The sequence below is a fragment of the Schistocerca gregaria genome, unplaced genomic scaffold (assembly GCF_023897955.1).
Source record: "Schistocerca gregaria isolate iqSchGreg1 unplaced genomic scaffold, iqSchGreg1.2 ptg000831l, whole genome shotgun sequence".
NCBI classification, from domain to species: Eukaryota; Metazoa; Arthropoda; class Insecta; order Orthoptera; family Acrididae; genus Schistocerca; species Schistocerca gregaria.
This window is the reverse complement of record NW_026062196.1, coordinates 2,388-17,577: the sequence shown is the minus strand read 5'-3', so window position 1 is coordinate 17,577 and position 15,190 is coordinate 2,388. Positions and strand designations below refer to the sequence as shown.

General features: G+C 25.3%; 2 long non-coding RNA genes across 6 annotated transcripts; both read right to left on the bottom strand.

Moving 5' to 3' along the window:
• Positions 1-9,167: 9,167 nt before the first annotated feature.
• LOC126322723 (uncharacterized) lies at positions 9,168-14,805 on the bottom strand. 5 transcript variants are annotated; one of them, XR_007559147.1, is made up of 5 exons: positions 14,741-14,805; positions 14,606-14,674; positions 14,458-14,526; positions 14,305-14,391; positions 9,168-9,358 (listed from the first exon to the last, which is right to left on the bottom strand). It is a non-coding gene; the product is annotated as an uncharacterized LOC126322723 (long non-coding RNA). The 5 variants fall into 5 exon arrangements; XR_007559146.1 differs by lacking the exon at positions 14,305-14,391 and adding an exon at positions 9,442-9,528; XR_007559144.1 differs by lacking the exons at positions 14,305-14,391; positions 14,458-14,526; positions 14,606-14,674 and adding exons at positions 9,442-9,528; positions 9,595-9,663; positions 9,743-9,811.
• LOC126322724 (uncharacterized) lies at positions 10,738-11,129 on the bottom strand. Its single transcript, XR_007559148.1, has 3 exons — positions 10,968-11,129; positions 10,862-10,888; positions 10,738-10,776 (listed from the first exon to the last, which is right to left on the bottom strand). It is a non-coding gene; the product is annotated as an uncharacterized LOC126322724 (long non-coding RNA).
• Positions 14,806-15,190: the final 385 nt, after the last annotated feature.

Below are 15,190 nucleotides of genomic sequence, written 5' to 3'. Positions count from 1 at the left end.
CCAGATCACTGGTGTTAGGTTGATTAATATTGAGCTGTGTAGTTTTCCTGAAAGCATTACGAAAATTAGAGATACACCAGATAAATTGGTAATGAAATACGTGAAGCTGAAGTCGGAAGGTAATATTCCAAATCAGATATAAGAATTGACGAATTTAACAGAGCTGATATTGGAAGAGAACAATTTCGGTGGTGGCTTGTGATGACATCTGAGACCTGAATAGGTTAAGGATCCTTGAATTGAGTAATTCGAAATTGTCTGGTCCGATACCTGATCGTCTGTATTTGCTGACCAAATTGGAGCGTCTGATATTGAGGGGAATAATTTTAATAGTAATTTAAGTGATAACATTAAGGATCTGATTAAATTGCGGCGTCTCGACCTATCTGACTCGAGCCTGTTTGGCTCGATACCTGATGGTCTATACTCACTAACCATATTGATGTATGTGGGTCTTCTAGGGAACAATTTTAGTGGTGGTTTGAGTGATGAAATTGAGAAGCTGAGTGGATTATATTATCTTGACTTAAGCGGGTCAGGTTTGCCTGGCTTGGTACCTGGTAGTCTGTATTCGCTGATCGAATTGAGATGCTTGGACTTAAGAGGGAACAAATTTACTGGTAAGTTGAATGATGGTATTGCGAAGCTGAGCCAATTACGTTATCTTAACTTAAAAGGCTTAAGTGATATGTCTGGTGAGAAGATTCTTGATAATCTGTGTTCAATGGCTGAATTGAAGCATCTGTATTTGAATAGGATTAACCTTAATAGTAGTCTAAGTGAACAGCATCAGAGATCTGATTAGATTGGAAATTCTTGACTTGAGTAACTCAAATGCGTTTGGTGAGATACCTGATAGTCTGTTACTCACTGACAAAATTGCGGTATCTGAGATTAGGAGGGAACGGATTTAGTGATGATCTAAGCGATAAGATTAGGGGTCTGAGAGAATTACGTCATCTTGACTTAAGTGGGTCAGATCTGTCTAGTTCGACACCTGACAGTCTAGATTCACTGGCCTATTTGAGACATCTGAGCCTTACAGGAAATAGTATGAATGGGATTTACCGTTCAAGATTGATGGCCTGGCTAGTCTGGTTAGCCTGAGTCTGTGCTTGAACGAATTGAGTGGCACTATGCCAAACAAAATTGGCGATTTAATTAGTCTCAAGTTTTAGAAATGAGAGAGGATCGGTTTGAAGGTGACACTCCTAACCTAGGTCGTTTGAGGAATTTAATATATATTAATATTAGCTCAACAGAACATACTCTGAATGCGAACTGTGATAATAAGATGTTACCTTCATTTATTAATAAGAAGAACTGTTTGATTAGACCCGTGACCAGGTCGTGTGGTAGCGCATCATGTGCCGTGAGTACTGCACTGAACTTATTCCAGGTAGACTTCTGTGAGTCTTGCTTCACCTAAACAATCAGTTAGTTCAATGTTTTGTGCATACGGATTGAAGATCATTATTGTGATGATCTTGTGTAGGAGTAGAGATGTTGGATTAGAATTTGTAATCATGACATGTGTGTAGGCAAGATAGTAGATGAAATATGTAGGGCTATAAGAGTAAAATATGGATGATGTGTGTAAGAAAATAAGGAATGGAGTTGAGATAATAATATAGTTTGAAATATTGTGTGAGATAGTAGGAAGTATATGTGTGGTAGAGGGTTATTAGTATAGATGGCGTTAGAATAACTGAAACTAGTTTAGAGTATTTTGAGATATGTTTATTATGAGCTCAACACATCTAGGAAACATATCAAGTACATCAATCTATATTAAATGAGCTAATAATCGAGTTGTAGTATGTGATAAGCTTTCAGCCATATTAACAATAATGTGTAAATTTGATTGTCTATTATTTGATTAAGAGAGTTTAGTGAGTTTAGTTGGTTATCTGATATTGTTTAATATTATATAAGATCTATTGAGAGGGAATCAGATAGAATTATTACTTATAGATTAGGGTGTGAAATACATTATGAATATTGAGATGTGTATATTAAATATTAATAATAGTTTGAATTATCCAGATATATCACTTTCTAGGAAGTCATTATTAATATTATATAATCATTGTTAATCCTTATTTATATATATATTTAATAATAATTAAAGGACATCTCAATATATCGTTTTATATTATATTATTTACATAATATAATATTTATAAACTCTAATATTTACAATTCCTTAATTATAATATAATATTTTTCATTGTCTTTTTCAATTTATTTTCATAATTATATCTAATATAATATATATTCATCACATAGACTAATATATCATATTATATTATATATAATTATTATCCTATTTAATCTAGCCTTATTTTTTATATTTCTAGTTTTATATGCTTCCAACTATTAATAGATTATATATATATATATAAATATATATATAACCATATAAAGATTTTAGCTTTATATCATTAAATTTTCATTTAAATATATTACCAATTATCTTATATTATTGTTCCTCTCGTACTAAATAATATTACTATTAAAATAGGATTATATTGTATACACCTGTAGGTTAAAACTAACCTGTCTCACGACGGTCTGAACCCAGCTCACGTTCCCTTTTATTGGGTGAACAATCCTACACTTTTTGAATTCTGCTTCACAATGATAGGAAGAGCCGACATCGAAGGATCAAAAAGCAACGTCGATATGAACTCTTGGCTGCCACAAGCCAGTTATCCCTGTGGTAACTTTTCTGACACCTCTGAAGGGAAGGATTTAAGTTTATATAATCCATATATAATATATAGATTATATTTATCCCATTTAAAAAATATGGTTTCAAAGGATCTTTAGGCCCAACTTTCATTTATATATTATTCTTACTTAAAATAATATTCAAATAAACATTTACCCTTATATTCTACATAAGATTTCTTTTCTTATTGAGTTTATCTTTGGACACCTGTGTTATATTTTAACAGATGTGCCGCCCCAGCCAAACTCCCCATTAAAATAATTTTAATGATATTTAGATTATGATGCATAATTTATAAAATCATACAATTATAAATTGTATTATCTATATTTATCATTTAATTAAAAAAATAATAATTATAGTGGTATTTCATTGACGTTATGACAATAAATTGCCACAACTCCCACCTATACTATACTAATTTTATTTTTTTAAGTATTTTAACTAGAGTCAAGCTCAACAGGGTCTTCTTTCCCCGCAGGTTATTTTTATAATATTTTTATATATTATATAAATAATTATTTTTGTATATAATAAACATTTACCCAAGCCCGTTCCCTTGGCTGTTATTTCACTAGATTATTAATAGGGACAGTAGGAATCTCGTTAATCCATTCATGCGCGTCACCAATTAAATGACGAGGCATTTGGCTACCTTAAGAGAGTCATAGTTACTCCCGCCGTTTACCCGAGCTTTATTAAATTTCTTTAATATTGACATTCTGAGCACTGGGCAGAAATCATATAATGTCATAAATATTATCTTATATCTATCATTATACTATGTTTTAGTTAAACAGTCGGATTCCTCGTTTTAGTAATCAGTTCTAATATAAGATATATATAATAATGAAGATAGATTATTATATTGATCCATCAGAGCCAATCTTTCTCCCGAAGTTACAGATCTAATTTGCCGACTTCCCTTATTAATATTAATTCTATCGACCAAACGATTTTATCATAGGATACCTGATGCGGTTATCTGTACGTTCATTATTATATATTTTTAAATTATATATAAATCTAATTTTTACGAGTACAATACACAGTTAAATATTATTTTTTATAATATCGTATATATTATATTGTTACATATAATATATATAATATTACATATATAATATCTTCTATATAGTAAACAATTTCTATTAATGATTAATATTCTATTGTCTACATTTATATTTATACTAGTATAAATGTATATATATATTATAAAGAAAAGATAACTCTTTTTTAACCTATATTATACTTTTTAGATTTATATTTTTAGACATGTCACCACATAACTATAAACATTATAAGTGTTTATAGTTTATATTATATATAATTAATGGTTAATTAATGTTAAAATTATTCCCTTTCTTAATAAATACTTATATTTATTCTTTATATATTATTTACTATATTGTATTAGGAACGACTAACTCTATATAGATTAACTTTATATAGAAACCATTATCCACTTCGGTCCTCATATATATATAATCAATATGATTATTGAATTTTATTATGAGTATTTGCTACTATAACCAAGATCTGCTCTTAATATTTATTCATAATAAATCACTTTATTACTTTATATAAATATTAATGTCCTCCTACTAAGATTTATATAATTTATTATAATAAATCTTGTAAAGAATCGATATTAATTATATATTAATATATATAATTATTAGTGATATACCAATAATTAATATATTAATAATATTAAACAAATATATAATATATAATTATATTATATTTAATTTGTCGATCACTTATGCGTTATCCATTTTAAGCACAATTTAATTCGGCAGGTATGTTGTTACACACTTCTTAGAGGATATCTACTTCCATAATCACCTTCCTGCTGTCTTTATTAAATCATAGCTTTTACCTTTATCAATATTCGATAAATTCATTTTAACATCTTATCTTTACTTATGGTTGATCCCATATAACCATATCTGCTTACCAAATCATGGCCAACTAGGTATAATACATATATATTACATATTTAAAGTTTGAGAATAGTTTAGAAATAATATTTATTCCTAACCGTATAATATAACCGAAGTTATATTATACATTAACTCTTATCATTTCTTTACCTCATAATACTAAATTATATATATATTAGATTTAATATAATATATACATATATAGATATTTATTATACCCGCTATCCTTAGAGATATTTCGGAGGAAACCAGCTACTAAATGGTTCGATTAGTCTTTCGCACCTATTCCCATATTATACAAGCGATTTGCACGTCAACATTGCTACGGTCATCCATTTTAATTTCTTAAAACTTCTACCTATACAGGAATAGTTCACCATCTTTCGGGTCCTAAAATTAAAACTATAAGTGATTTATTTTTTATATAAAAAAACTAAATCCTATAAACTGAATATTATTTCTATTTCTATATGTATATTTATTTTGACTAAATAATAATACTTGCTTTAATTTTAGACTCCTTGGTCCGTGTTTCAAGACGGTTATTATTAATATCATATCATTTGTAATATATTATTATATATTTTTATTTAATATATAACATATTTTTATAGTATACTATTCTATATATATAGATATATATAGAGAATAATATATTATATTAGATGATATCAATAACGTTAATTATATTAATAATTTCAAAGTCTATTTAACTCTCTTTTTTCAAAGTTCTTTTCATCATTCCCTCACGGTACTTTTTAAATATTCACTATCGGTCTCCTTTTATATATCATATTTAGTTTTAAGAGTAATCTATCTCTTTATATATATATTCAGAATATATATATATTTTATTAGATTTGCAATCTCAAACAAATCGACTCTTATTATAATAATCATATATATAATATGTATATATATAAAATTACAGGACTTTAACCTTATATTATTATTTTATTTCAAAATCAATTAATATTATATATACATTATTAAATAAATATTATTGTAACTAATATTACATTATTGATTATTTATCTATACTATTATTACTAATAGATATAATCAATTTCAATAATTGAACTTTTATCTACTTTCACTCGCCGTTACTAATAGAATCACATTTGTTTTCTTTTTTTATAACTTAACCTCCTCTTAGTAATATGCTTAAATTCAGAGGGTCATCTTAAATATTTCAAATATATCTCGTTATGTCTATATATATATACACAAATATATATATATGTATTATCTCTATATATATTTGTATATATATATATATAATTGAATATATCATAGATTTAATTATATAAAAGATTATATTTTATATAACATAATAATATATAATATATATATATATTATAATATAATATTTGAAATATTTATACTATATATCTATATATGATATATAGTGCATTTCGCATTAGAGAACTTTATTATTCATATAAACTAATTGTTTATAACATATTTGTAATTCATAATAATATTATCGTATCTAACTACGCTCATCATCGTTTAAAAGGAACCAAGATATCCATTATTAATATATTTTTATTTTTATATTAAATATTATTTATTTATATATATATCTTTTTATCATAAATATAGTTTATATAATTTATAGAATACTATATTATATATTTATTGTTTTTATTTTATAACTCTCTAATGATCCCTCCGCAGGTTCACCTACGGAGACCTTGTTACGACTTCTCCTTCCTCTAAATTATAAAATTCAAATTAATTTGTAATATAGTTATATAGAGGTACAGATATACATATATAACAAACTACTCCTTAATTTTCATCTCATAATCCAATCGGTAGGAGCGACGGGCGGTGTGTACAAAGGGCAGGGACTTAATCATCACATGTTGATGACATGTAATTACTAGGAATTCCTTGTTCAAGATTAATAATTACAATAATCTATCCCCAACTAATTAAATAACATTTTATATGCTCTTAGCTATATTTCATATAGCTATATTTAATTTATATATTAATATAATATTAATATATAAATCTGCTTATTAAATCATTCTCTTGTTATTATTGTAACACGCGTGCAGCCCAAGATATCAAAGGGCATCACAGACCTGTTATTGCGATACTTTTCAAATTACTTAATATTTGATCGTAATTAATCAAATATGATCTATTTTTTCATTATTATATATATATAATATATATATAATAACTGAAAATACAACATATTTTTATCATCTCGTTCGTTATCGGAATTAACCTGACAAATCACTCCACCAACTAAGAACGGCCATGCACCACCACTTATGATATCAAGAAAGATCCTTTATTCGCTAATTATATTAATCTGTCAATCCTTTTCATATCCTACCTTGGTAAAATTTCCCGTGTTGAGTCAAATTAAGCCGCAAGTTCCACTCTTTGTTGTGCCCTTCCGTCAATTCCTTTAAGTTTCATTCTTGCTAACATACTCCCCCAAGAAATATAAATATTCAACGATTTCTCATCAAAATTCTTAATATATACATTTATCTTCTAATCCATATAGAACTATTAGATATTTTAATATATATCAAACCTTTAATTATCATCATTTACTGGATAAACTACGACGGTATCTAATCATCTTCGATCCTTATCCCTTCGTTCTTTATTGACAAAATTACTCTTATTAAATGCTTTCGCTTTAGTTTGTCTTGGTTGAATCATAGAATTTCACCTCTAGCCAACCAATACATCTAATCCCAATCATTTTCATTCATTATATATACTTAAATCTATCATATACCTTAATTGTTACTCATATTTTGTATAAAACTTATTATTCCTTCAATCACTATAATTTAATTAAGGTATTATATTTATTAAATCTTTCTATATTTTATATCTAACTATTATAAATAATCAAATATAAACTATAAAAATATAAACTTCAACTACGAACTTTTTAACTTCAACAATTTTAATATACACTATTGGAGCTGGAATTACCGCGGCTGCTGGCACCAGACTTGCCCTCCAATTTAATATTCTAATTGTTATTTTAACTCATTATCATTAAAGCATATCTTGGTATAACCAAAATCACCTTTACGTCATTTCTCTACCTCTGTACATTCCTATAATATACATAATATTTGCATATTCATATATTATAGAAAATATTTACAATTGGGTAATTTACGCGCCTGCTGCCTTCCGTGGAAGTGGTAGCCATTTCTCAGGCTCCCTCTCCGGAATCAAACTCTAAATCCCCGTCACCCGTTATAACCTAGGTTAGCCTCTATCTAACCTACCATAGTTGATAGGGCAGATTCTCTTGTAATTACTCGTTTAAATAATTATAAACAATTTTCATACTTTCTATAATCTGTTTTTACACACATTATATACTTTTTTGTTATTACTCACTTATTTCTAACAAAACTAATATAAATCATGTATTAGCCCTAGATTTCCTACGGTTATCCATATAATTTATAATTACTTAGATTAATTAAACTGCACTATTGAGCTGTCCGCAGTCTCGTTTTCTATAAATAAAAAACTTATACTTACACTTGCATGGCTTAATCATCGTGACAAGCATATAACTACTGGCAGGATCAACCAGGTAACTATATATATATATCTAATATATCTTTTACTATATATTATTCATATTATATATATATATTATATATAATATATTATAACTCATCTATAACTCATCTATAATAACTATTCTCTTTATTAATTTATAATAATAATATTAATTATTATTATCTTTTATATTCACAATATAAAATTATCATTATTATATATATTCATCTTATACAACTAGCTATATATATATATAATTTATATTTCAATATTTTATATATTTTATAACATATTTATTAAATATAAAATTTAATAATATAATATCAATTGATAAAAGTATATAAAAATAAAATTTAACCTATACCATAATAATACACTTTTAACTCGATATAACAGTATATTTAGTTTTAAATATCATTATAAACATATTTAATATTTTAATTATTTATTTATACCATTTTTATATTAATCATTTATTTATGTTATCATATTTATCATCTATCCCCTTTTAAATATTTTATCATTTTCTATAATTATTTATAAAAATCAAAATGTTCATCTGCATACAACAAACAAAAAATTTTAGATTAAATAGATATGTCAGCATACAAACTAGAATTATATCTATGTACAAATATACATATTTTTAGACATCATCAATTTGTATTCTATATATATAATAATATCTATAGTCTCTTTATTTTATCCAAGTCTATCCTAGTTTGTTGTCTTTTCATGTTATTCAATTTGCTCCTATCTCTTCTATATACGCTTACCTGTATACCTATCTGTAAAATTAGCCATTATTTTTTAATCGTTGTATTTCTATTTTTTGTTTTGTATATAATATCTAATTTAAAAAATAAGTATTTACATATTTAATAATATGTTTATTGATAAATCACCTGTAGATAGTTATATTTTATATATGCTATTTTAAATCATAGCTTTACATCATATAAAAAATAACACAAGTGGCATAGCTAATAGCTGAACTATACTAATATAGTATAGAGACTTTGCGTTTGATAGAACAGCACGAAGTTCACATTTATCAAAGTACGTATCAGTAATCCAACAGCCTTTAGAGAATACGATTTTACCCAAGTTGCTAATTCATAATATTGCTCAAAAGGTTAGTAACACTTAAATAATTTACCTTTTGAATTGTTATATCATTCTATAGTTATATACCAATATTTCATTTGATTGTCCTGGACATTAATTAGATTTTTAAAATCAGGACAATTATAAGTAAAACCTCTGTTATTATGCAGATATCTATATTATCGATTGTTAATATTGTAATATTACACAATTTAAAATAATATAAAAAAATATACATACAACAAACACAACGCTCGATTATTATTAAAACTTGGAAGATCACCCGATAGATTATTATATGCAACATTTCTGTATATACAAATAAACATTAGTTTTTACTAATTAACATATAATATTATATCGTGTAGTTTTTTGTTCCATAACGTACAATGTTCTCATATTACGATTTTTACTAAAATCTGGAATGTTGCCTGATAAATTATTGTTTGAAAGGTCTCTGTATACAAGTTAGTTGAAGTTATATTATATTATATAGTCGCTTCATTATATTTATAAAACGTACAGGTGCATCAATTTAATATTATTACTAAAGCTTGGAATATTACCAGTCAAATTATTAAATGAAAGATATCTAAAATAAATTAATATATTTATTTATACTATAATATTATAGTGTTTAAAAATTTCCAAAACTATAAATGTTTGTTGAAATATGAAAGATTATCTAATCTATTCAATTGATCTCTGTATAATACCACTTTTATACTTTTACTGATAAGCGTACAATATTTCTAAATCAGGAATATTATTAAATATCTTGATATCACCATAAAAATTATTGTGTGATAAATCACTATACAACATTGTAGATTTTTGTTATTGTTAATATAAACCACATCTTCTATTTAATTCTTAAAAACTTATGCATTAATTACCAAATAGTCTATTTAATTAAAACATCACATACATATATTTTAGGGTTTTACTAAATGAAATACTATCCAGGTTCTGCTTTATATCATTATAAGAGATTTCTCTGTAATAATAACATTAGAAAACAAGCAGTATATCTTATTTTTTATTTATGTTAATATACATACAAATGAACCAAATTTAGACCTTCTAATCTTAAACTTGTTTCAAATTTAGTATTTATAATTCTTCTATAATGTTTCTATTAGTATAAATCTTTATTAAATCTATCATCTTATTAACTAACATACACTATTTTTAAACTATTTTTTAATCTATATAAGTTATCCATAAAATATCTGTCTATACTAATTTTACTATTACTGATATACCTAAATATTATAAATAAATATTACAGTGTTATACATATATATATATATATATGTGCTATATTTCTTCATAAAAAATACCTACAATGATACCAAATCAGTCAAACCAGATATTGAATATGGTAGGTATATACCGTCTACATTAACATCTTTGAATTCTCTTAAGAAATTATTAGTTACACTAATATGAATGATTTTTTATTCTTTAAAAAATCTTATTTCAATTATTTATATAATCAACATACATAGCTGTGATTTTTTTTTTATCATTACTGAATATAAATCGATAGTTAATCTAGTCATCTATAGTATCTATCTTATTCAATAATATATATGCTTTATTTTACCTACCATGTAAAAAACCTAGAACCACAATAATTTCCTTCTTCTGGGAAAAAGTCAATATTGGGCGATATCTGTTTAAATATTTTTTTCAAATCGTTAACAAATTCCATTTCATCAGCTATCGTAAAACTTGATAATACTAATGGTATTATCAATATTCGAATGTAGTTATTTTTCATTTTATGGTGTTAGTCTTTTAACACTAAATGTCCTTGTTAATAAATGTTTAATATAAAAATTTAATTTCATTAATTTGAGAAAATAAAAAAATATGCATTATTTTATCGTCATCATTTTTTTAATATAACGATATTTTATTTATATAACTTGATATACTTATATGCGAACTTAAATGTTAAAGCATTATAAAAATCAGAAAAGGTTCCGGAATAATAATCCAAATTATCCGAGTAAAAATTATATTCAGTTGAATAATACAAACCGAAACTATTAAAAAAATATAATTATTTGATAAATCGATTTGGCGCTAAATCATTAACAGCTTATATTAGACTTTTATGCAAAATAATTAAGAAAAAACGGAGAAATTTGCTAGATAAATCACCATTTAAGTTCAAATAGAACAATAAAGATATGTCAATAAAAGATATATATATTGTATTAACCAATATTAATAAATCAAGGAAAAAAAGCTTCAGTTAAAAAATTGATAAAATTATTATAAATAAGTTATTAGCAGAAACAAACAATGAGTGAAAGACGAAATAAATGTAAGTAGGGGGATGTAACCAAAAAAGAAGTGAAATAAAAATAAAGGAATAATGGAACTATTATATTTGGAATACAAGATATGTGAAACATAGAGATTAAGTGATAATAAAAGAAATGATAAACGGAGAAAGCCTTTTTAGAAGAATAGTAATTAAAAAGGTTACAAAATACGCCAAGATATATTAATTAATAGTTAAAAATTATTAAATTAGATCTAGAAACATTGATAAAACATTTGTAAATTCTAATTAATTTAAAACAGCTTAGAATTAATATTAGTATTGTTTATATACTAGGTTATATAATCCAGGAATAGAAAGTTACACATCAGGACCATCTGGTAAATATAAATCAGCGCAATTTCTGACTGTGTGTTGTTATCATCTGTTTTCTAGTATATGACAAATACACCGCGATACATTATAAAAATTATGTCAATACATTAATACATTATGCGTGAAATTTTTAAATAAATACTCTCTCTATATGCTTTGTGTTCATTCTACCTATAGTCATATAATGCATATATATAAAGATGTATTCAATACTGTGGCGTTTCACTATTTTTGGCTATTTCAATCCGTACAGGAATGTCAAAATTAAATACTATAACACTTCATCTGTGTTTTATTGAATAATATTTAGTCGAGGTGTTCTATGATACTGAACTCGATAATACCAAGCTGTAGATATTCAGCTTGGCACCGATTAATCTTATGAGATAGCCAATTCAACTCTAGTATATTTTAAACTTTATAAATAGGCATATTTAAAGCTAGTTTATACACTGATTTTAATCAAAATGGAGACTATATACTTGATAATATATATAGAATAATAACAAAATTGTTAAATAGTTCTCACTATATCATACACACATATTATAAACAACCTTTATACCATACTCATTATGATTCATTGTTATTATCATCAATTTAATATTTTTCTTCAATCTTTACTGTACTTTCACTTTTTTTAATTACTTAACATTGTTTTATCCTGACCTATTTCTCTATACTCTTATCTGAACACATTGTATTTTATTCATTTCTTTCTTTCTTTTTTTTATTTTATATTTTATTCTATTATTCCATATTCTTTACATCTATTATTTTGTTTATTAACATCTATATTGTTCAGAATATTTGCAGTGTCTAGACATAAAATTTTAATATAATTGCTTGAGCTTTTAAGTGCTGGATGTAATAAATAGTTATTGTTATAATAATATTAGAATTTACTTATAAAGTTTTCAAACAAATACTGATGCTTTTGTTATAACAAAAAATCCAATCAATCGGTTCGTACTTTTTTGTTGTGTCAGATGTTTGATCATATGAATTTCACTATACGTCTCTCTATACATTCATCTTATGTAATTTTGACTATTGAATACTTCATTTTAATAAACATATTTATGCTTATTACTGTGTATCAAGGTGTACTAATACTATTATTCAATTTCAATATATTCTTGATTACTGTATCTACCTAACATTGTAATCTATCACAACTATTAGCATAGTTAATTGTTCTATCATACTATACACAAATATTCTTCTACTATATATCGCATCAGCATCTGAGTATATTAACCAAAAAACTATTATTTTATGTTGTCAACTATTTAAACTTTACACAATGTCAGGGTATTGTGTGAAATTTGAGGGATTATCAAAAAAAAATGACAGGCTGGTTTTCAAATCAGAAAATACAAAATAGGTGCTTGTAACTATTGCTTCACTGATATTCGAAGTTCAGATCTATTTATAACATTTTCATTGCAGGTTCCGCACTGTTTTTTAGAAACAGGATATTTTCTGAATATTTGCATAAATCTGTATTTATGTTCAATACTTCATAGATTCTTTGGTCATCATACGCAAGAGTATTATTGCGTTCAATCACTCTTATGAGAACTAGTAAATAGCGTGAAAAAAACTGAGGTGTTATTTTTTTTTTAGTATTTTGAATCGATACATTAAACCTGATATATATATTTTTATTTAGAAGGGCCTATATATACAAAAGAAGCATTCAGCTTTCTAATGAGCAACACATTTTTAGACATCATCAATTTGTATTCTATATATATAATAATATCTATAGTCTCTTTATTTTATCCAAGTCTATCCTAGTTTGTTGTCTTTTCATGTTATTCAATTTGCTCCTATCTCTTCTATATACGCTTACCTGTATACCTATCTGTAAAATTAGCCATTATTTTTTAATCGTTGTATTTCTATTTTTTGTTTTGTATATAATATCTAATTTAAAAAATAAGTATTTACATATTTAATAATATGTTTATTGATAAATCACCTGTAGATAGTTATATTTTATATATGCTATTTTAAATCATAGCTTTACATCATATAAAAAATAACACAAGTGGCATAGCTAATAGCTGAACTATACTAATATAGTATAGAGACTTTGCGTTTGATAGAACAGCACGAAGTTCACATTTATCAAAGTACGTATCAGTAATCCAACAGCCTTTAGAGAATACGATTTTACCCAAGTTGCTAATTCATAATATTGCTCAAAAGGTTAGTAACACTTAAATAATTTACCTTTTGAATTGTTATATCATTCTATAGTTATATACCAATATTTCATTTGATTGTCCTGGACATTAATTAGATTTTTAAAATCAGGACAATTATAAGTAAAACCTCTGTTATTATGCAGATATCTATATTATCGATTGTTAATATTGTAATATTACACAATTTAAAATAATATAAAAAAATATACATACAACAAACACAACGCTCGATTATTATTAAAACTTGGAAGATCACCCGATAGATTATTATATGCAACATTTCTGTATATACAAATAAACATTAGTTTTTACTAATTAACATATAATATTATATCGTGTAGTTTTTTGTTCCATAACGTACAATGTTCTCATATTACGATTTTTACTAAAATCTGGAATGTTGCCTGATAAATTATTGTTTGAAAGGTCTCTGTATACAAGTTAGTTGAAGTTATATTATATTATATAGTCGCTTCATTATATTTATAAAACGTACAGGTGCATCAATTTAATATTATTACTAAAGCTTGGAATATTACCAGTCAAATTATTAAATGAAAGATGTCTAAAATAAATTAATATATTTATCTATATATATATATATTACAATAGAAGAGGGTATTCTGATATTATGAGTGATTTGGTGAGAGATATATAGATATAACACAGATAATTTGTGTGTAGGAGGATGTTATGGATAGAGATGGTAGAAGAAGAATAGGCAGATATAGACATGGAAAAAATATAGATATGAGTTGAATTTATAATTGAATAGAATAAAGAATGTATGATAAGATAATATAACAGAGGACATGATAGTATGATAATTAAATATAAAGGTAGGGTGATGTGGTGATAGAATAAGATAGTATGATAATGGAATAGAATAGCATGATAGAATAATGAGAGTCAGTATGGTAGAGATAATAGGATAGGATAGTATGAT